We start from the raw sequence: 7,881 nt of genomic DNA, 5'->3' as shown, positions 1-7,881 counted from the left end.
TAGCAGGAGCAACTACTGAGTTGGACGATTAGCCATGATCATATTGGATGGTGGACCAGACTCAGAGGACTGAATAGCCTACTCCTGTTCCTATTTTCAAAGCTTCTATGTTTGTATATTTTTTCTGAGTTCTTTGTTGCTGAAGGGAAGAGGCTAACACTTGAAGTCAGCTTCAACAGCTACAGGTTTCAGTAGTTTGATAATTGGTGTCTTCTTATACATATGGACCAGAGTTTCAGCAGATTTTAATAAGGACAGAAAGTTCCTTGTTCCCTACTGGTTCATGGATTTCATTTTCATGCTGACTTTCCTTCAACAGAATGGTAGTTAGTTTCTGTAGCCTTTCTCTTTGTCCAACCCTTGATCAAAACTCACCCCGAGGAGTGGTTTAACAGCTTTTTTTATTAAACGTTGTCAGACCATACTACCCAATTGTCACAAAGACCCTTACTTTACCAGATGGGTTCCTGTGTCAACAGTTGCATTTGTCTTAATGAGTGAGATTCGTGCTATGGGAAGCCCTCACTCAAACTTGTAAAATTTATCAGTCTGTTTTTAAATGTAGCTACATGTGCCCGTATTGTGGCCTCATCATTTGTCAACAAGCTGTTCCTCATAAAATTGTTTGCTTAAATCAGGCACGTCTGCAATTATCTTCAAGGCTCAGATATTTAATGTTTCCTTTACAGGACAGGAACACTTTGACAAAACATGACTCAGACACAGCTAAGTCTGTTCTCAAAAGCCTGGATTTTATACAGTTGAGAGGTTAATCTTTATGGCTGCTGCTTTGTCTATTTTCCTCTTCTTGCAGCCAGTACGTTCATGGAGCATTCTAGCAACTGCTGAGCATTATCTTAACCATTTAAACCAGACTTTATAATATGTCCTTCATGGCATGCAATGTGGGAGGGTTGCACCAAGAAGAAACATGGTCTATGAAATGTAACTTTAAGAGATCAAAAATGTGATGTTAATTTAAAGTTGAATGGTAATCTTTTACTCCGCAAAGTGGAGGACTTGGGTTAGATGTTGCAATGTGATTCCCTGTTGGCTGATATACTAATGCATGAAAGAGGAGCAAGAGTAGACTATTTGGCCAGTGGAGCTCACATTACTTTAAGATCATAGAATCCCTACAGTGTGGAAGCAGGCCATTCTGCCCCTCTAAAGAGCATCCCACCCACAGCCACCCCATCCCTGGAACCCTGCATTTCCCATGGATTAAACACCTAACCTGCATATCCCTGGACTGTGGGAGAAAACCAGTACACCGAGAAGAAACCCACACAGACAGTTGCCCAAGGCTGGAATTGAGCCCTTATCTCTGGTGCTGTGAGATAGTAGCGCTAACCATTGAGCCACTGTACCAACCTAATCAGAGCTAAGCTGATTATGGCCTCTTTCCTGCTTGCTCCCCATAAGTCTTGACTCCTCTGTCAATCAAAAATGCATCTAATGCAGCCTTGAATATATTCAGTAACATAGCCTCCACTGTTTGCTGAGGGGAAGAATTCCAAACGCTAATGCCCCTCCAAGACAAGACATTCTTCTTCATCTCTGTCTTAAATAAGACACATTTTTATAAAATGTGACACCTAGTTCTAGATTTCCCCAGAAGAATAAACAGTCTCTGAGCATCTGTCCTGTCAAGGCTGTTCAGAATCCTTTATGTGTCAATAGGATCACTCTCATTCTTCAGAACACTACTGGATGGAGACCCAACCTGTGTAACCTTTTCTCATAAGACAAGCCCACTCCCCTCCCAGGAATTAGCCTAGTGAACCTTCTGTAAACTGGCTCCAATGTCAGTATATCTCTTGTTAAGTTTGTGGCAAAAATTGAACACAGTACTTCAGGTGTAACCTTAATAATACGCAATACAGTTGTGGCAAGACTTCCCTATTGTTATGCTTCATTCTTGTTGCAATAAAAGAACACTAAAAGTTAATATAAAGAATATACATAATTAATATATATATAGAAAAAGATAAAGTCACCACAGTTCTAGCAGACCATAGGGCTGCTGTCATCAGAGACTGCAAAACATTTAATGACCTCAATGCATCTGTACTTCCATCTCACAACACTTCTCACACTCTTCAATGCACCAATTCTCATTACTCACCCAGCACTGGAACTCAGATGTCATCTCTGGCATTCTTACATTTGCAGCTCACCAACACAAACTTATGTCGGACACAGACTCACATATCTCACATCATTCCAAACCTGCACTTACTCACTTTGGCAAATATATAGCCCAGACACACTAACACACAGTCATTGGCTTCTCTTTCAAGAGAAGAGGCCCACAGCTGGAAGGAAGGCCAGAACAAAAGCAGAGGACCATTTTTCCACAGTGTGTCCCAGGAGATGATGTACTAAATGTTGAGGCCATCGTGGATAAGGTGCTGCCTTATGCTCTTTCTCCAGTCCCTACTCATCCTTAACCTTCAAGTTGTCATAGAATAAAGCCTGTGTGCTCCTGCTTTCCTGCACATCCCAACCTGATTCTTATGGTTTTGTGCCTTCAAATAATCAAGAAGCGGTGTCTATTCAGAATGCAAAGTGTTACATGGGAAAGAGCAAGAGCAACATCGGGAGATTGAAGGAGAGGCCCATCATTTGACCTTGCATTTCTGGCCATCCATCAGTGTTAGAGGCTAGAGTTTAATTAGGATCACCATGTGAGGAGTCACTGGGCATGAGGGCCTGTAGCTAGGCCAGGAGAACAGAACAAGTTTGACTGAACCAGTTCAGATAAGAAGCTTGCTGGGTTGGACTAGAGTAAAACGCTGGTGGTGGTACAAACCAAGACATTTGATGCAATGGAAGACCTGCCAGATAACCTTTGCCTCCAGCCAAGGAGGAGTCTGTTCTAGTGTGACAACAGGCATCATGTAGAGCATGGAACCCATTCATTTTTTCTGGGGAAGGGGCACCATGGCATCATTGGCAAGGTGCAGTTTTTGCTTCTTCTTTGCAGGACAAGCAGAGACCTCTAAAAATCTTGCTGCCATTATGAAAACACAAATTGAGATCATGATATACATGGTCATTGTAAAGCTAGCTCTAGACTGCTGCTGTCATGGGTGTGCATCTGTGCAATCACTGCACTTAAACAGTCACACCTATTTGGCAAAGAGATTAAAAAACATGATTAGTGGTGACCAATAATTAGCTAACAATTGAACAACTCACATTTAATTGCTTCTCCTGTCCTCTTGCAGGTTCCATTATTTCTTCTATATTCTGTTTCCTTCTTCTATTTTCATGAAGGGTGCTTCTCAGCACTACACAGGAAGATTAAATAATTAGCACAAACTTCCCCTGAATGGTAAGGTGCCTTTTGCTGCAAACTTCACTGAAAATAGATTCATTTCTTCCCATTGTTGCTCAACTGTAAGGACTGCTATCTCTTATCTTTCAATATTTGCATTTAGGACAATTGCTAAAAGCAGTGACAGGTTTGCAATATAATTTATAATTTCCTTTAACACTGTTATATCCTCACTGAATCCTGGCATTTCTCCTCCTGCTTGCATGGTTTGGCTGCAACTTGGGTGTAATTGCTGCTTTGAATGTGTTTACAGGCAGTGAGCTAGTGGGGGTTAGATCAGGTACGAAATCCTCTACTTGTTACTGAGTGATTGTTCCACCATAAAGCAGCCAAGAAGTGGGTAGAGCCAACGAATCCAGGAGAACTGGATTCTCAATCATTGTCTGATTTTCAGCAGGTGAGCTTTGCTATCAGGTGAAACCTTAACAGCTATTGCACAAAAAAACTTGGTAATTTTGGCCCAGAAATTGGAACCCCCCATCTTCCTCCAAATCTAGGTACAATTCTGGTGTATCACATGCAGTGACTACCTAATGAATTGGCAACAGCAAACTGGATCTGCTGGCCTCAGTTGCTTATTTCTAGCTAAGCGCACGCAGAAGTTTTACACTCAAAGTCAGCTCATTGATACTGAATCCATTTGAAAAGAACCGATTTAGTGGCTTAGTGCCTGAAGGTAACAGAACCATCCAATATGCAATCACTTGCATTCAATGTCTGATTCTTAGAAAAGAATACAATACCTCATGCATGGTCTGAATGTGTACTGAGCAGCCTGATTCAGTAAGGGCACGCTTCCATTGCGGGAGCAAGACAGACATATCGCCCACCATGTTAGACTCCTCTATACCTGTATACATCTCCAACATGGCTGCACTGCACCACTATTTTTAGACCTGAACTTCATTGAATGTGACTGCAAATTTGCGTGAAGGTCCAAACAAACCTGGCCATGCGCAAATTAATGCAACCTGATTATAGCTGTGTACGACGTGTCTGAAAAACTTTATGGTGGTGTTCAATTTGCAACTGAATAATTATTGGTCACATGTGATTTATTTTTGCAACATGTTATGTAGTATATCTTGGTTAAGAACCATTTGTGGAGTCTTACCCTCTGCAGCCACAGACTCTGAAAACAGTAGGAATTTACTTAACGGCATGTAATAAATGCACAATGAGGCAGTAAAGCAAGTCAAGATGGTATTGGGCCAATGCCATTTCAGTTAACTTAACACACTGTACACATGATTAACCGCAAGCTGTAAAGTTTCACTTCAATTATCATGTGTCTCAATCTATTTGGCGCAAATATGAATGAATCAAAGTGAGAATGAGTTCTGCGCTCAAAATCAGTCAAATCTTAAATAGCATTGTGAAAAGTATGGTTGTTTCTATAGAATTGATGCTAGATTAATTTGACAATTTTGCATAGTTTTGGGCAATTATTTGCCTTTACAAATACTGATACACAACTACTCAATTTGTACAGCAATATGATGCTAATTTATGACTAGGCTCCTTAAAAGGTAAAGAAAAATGGATACAATGTTTTAGAAGGATCTTAATGCACTTTAGTAGAAATACTTAATTTTGCATTACTGAATCACAACGATGCTACTTACTTGCAATTTGACTAAAGATTGGGCTATATTTTAATGTTTGAGTGAACGTTACTACTGACAATCTTTCCCACTATTTCTCCTTATCTCTGGGCAATAGCTGTCTAAACGAAACACTTTTTGAGGCTGTTGCCTTTTATCTAGAGTACCATTCTTAGTCGACAGCATTCCTAGTTCATCCTTAACCGAGAGTAAGGCTGTCTCATTTTCTTCAGTAATATAACACTTTTTATTCTTCATATCTTTTATATATTTACAGGTTACTGAATACAATTCTCTAGTGTGGTGTCTAAGACCTCTCTCTTTTCACATGCTTCTCTCTTCTGCTTTATTATAATCTTTGCTGGGTAATGTCGGTTACAACTTCATTATTTACATATTCCATTATACTATAGAATGCAATATGGATCCTCCAGCACAAAGGTGAAAACCACAGTTCCCATCAGGCTGTTAAGTGGTGGATTTAGTCATAAATGCCATATCATTTTCTTGATTATGTAGAATCATGCAGCTGCCAGCAGACACCAGCTGGATGTTGAAAAAATACCATTCATTTACAAAATCAGAATTTAGACACAAAAGGAGGCCATTTGGTCCATTGTGTCTGCAGCAGCATTTCAAATGAACTCATGACTTACTTTCATTCTCCTGCCTTTTCCCCGTATCCTTGGCCAGTATTTCAGTCCAGGTAATCATCAATGCTCACTTGCATGCCTCAATTGAACTTATCTCTACCACACTTCCCGGCAATGCATTCCAACACCTTACTAATGGTTTTCTCACCTCGTATTTGCATCTTTTGTATAGCACTTTATATCTGTGCCTTCTTGTTCTTGATCTTTTTCTCGGAAGGAACTGTTTCTCCCTATGCATTTTATACAGTTTGCTCATGATTTTGAAAACTTTGATCAAATCTCCTCTCAGACCCAAGGAGAGCAGTCCAAACCTCTCCAATCTATCCTCATGATTGAAGATTTTCATCCTGGGAAGCATTCTTGAAAACCTCATCTGCACTCTCTCCCATTTGTTCACAACTTTCCTTTGTGTGGCACCTAGAACTGTATGCAATAATTGGGCTGATGTCTAACAAATGTCTTATACAAGTTCAACATCACCTTCTTGCACTTTATGCCCCTGTTGTATATCAATTATACTTCATTAATTGCTGTTCCCACCTGCTTTGCTGCCTTCAACGAATGGTGCACATGAACCCAGGTCTGTTCGCTCCTGCTCCCACTTAATTGTACTCGCTATTTCACATTGTCTGTCTGCATTCTTCCGACCAAAATATACCACCCTGTACTTCTCCGCATTGAACTTTATCAGCCATGTATCCACCCACTCCACCAACTTGTCTATGTCCTATTGGAATTCCAAACTGTCCTCCACACAGTTTACAATTCTTTCACATTTTATATCATCTGCAAACTTGCACACCAAAATTCAGATTAGTAATGCACACATCAAGAAAAATATAGGTCTAAATACTGGTCCTTGAATGATAAACTCTACTACAAACATTCTTCCAGCTCCAAAAAATATCCATGGATCATTATTGTATTCCTGATCACTCAGCTAACTTTGAGACACATTCCTAATATCCCTTTTACTCTATGAGCCATAACTTTTCTTGGTCTTTTGAAAGGCTCTATCCACCAAAATACCACTATTATCGTCATTGATCTTTTCTGCTACCTCTTCAAAAAATCTCCAGTTGTTATACACTGGGCAATAATTATATTTGGACAGAGTCAAACCCACACTTTTAGAGAGAACTTTATTTTAGTTAACCAAAACCATAAAAATCACCACACACTCATTAGTAGTTCCTGATATCTATATGTTCAATTCTCACACAATTAACCTTTAGTTAATATAACCATCACCTGTTCCCTTGTTCCATTATGACTCAGCCATTCAGACCATACCAGATGTTAATAGTTTCCGTTCCTTCATAATAATAATAAAAACAAACAAAATGTACAAAATGATAAAGTTTTTGAGATTTGTAGCTCAGGTTGTGGATGAGGTTGTGGACTTGCTCGCCGAGCCGGTAGGTTTGATTACAGACATTTTGTCACCCTGCTAGGTAACATGGTCAGTGCGCCTCCAGTGAAGCGTTGGTGTTCTGTCCCGTTTGTTAATTATATGCCTTGGTTTGCTGGGGTGGTTGGTATTACTTCCGGTTCTGTTTTTCAGTGGTTTGTATATCGGGTCCAGTTCAATGTGTTCGTTAACAGAGTTCTGGTTGGAATGCCAGACCTCCAGGAATTCCCTGGCATGTCTCTGGCTTGTGCTATTATGGATGTGTTGTCCTAGTCGAATTTGTGTCCTTCTCTGTCCGTGTTGAGAACAGTGAGAATTGGTTGTGTCTCTTGGTGGCTAGTTGGTGTTCGTGTATCGGTATTGTCAGTTTTCTTCCAATTTGGCCTATGTAATGTTTCTCACAGTCCCTGCATGGTATTTTGTAAATTACATTAGTTTTATTGGTTGTGGGTATGGGGTCCTTGACTTTCGTTAGTAGCTGTCGCAGGGTGGTTGTTGGACCCCTGATACCTAGGGGTCTGAGTAGTCTTGTTGTCATCTCTGATATGTCTCTGATGTACGGTAGGGTGACTAGTGTGTCTGGCCATTTTGTGTCTTCTTGTTGTGGTCTGTCACAGAGGTAACGGCCAAAGACCACAATCTGCTGTTACGTCCACATCTAGCGTATATAGAAAGACCACACATCTGGACCAAATACTCAATTACACTAGAAGCCACCCCAACACCCATAAACAGAGCTGCAACAGGACACTATTTAAATGAGCCACAACACATTGCAGCCACCCGGAACTATGCAAAGCAGAACAGGAGCACCTATACGGAGTCTTCAAATGGAATGGATACCCGAAAAGCGCAATCCGCCATTACCTC

Source organism: Rhincodon typus, chromosome 4 (genome assembly GCF_021869965.1).
Source record: "Rhincodon typus isolate 14 chromosome 4, sRhiTyp1.1, whole genome shotgun sequence".
NCBI classification, from domain to species: domain Eukaryota; kingdom Metazoa; phylum Chordata; class Chondrichthyes; order Orectolobiformes; family Rhincodontidae; genus Rhincodon; species Rhincodon typus.
Note: the sequence above shows the minus strand (reverse complement) of the source record.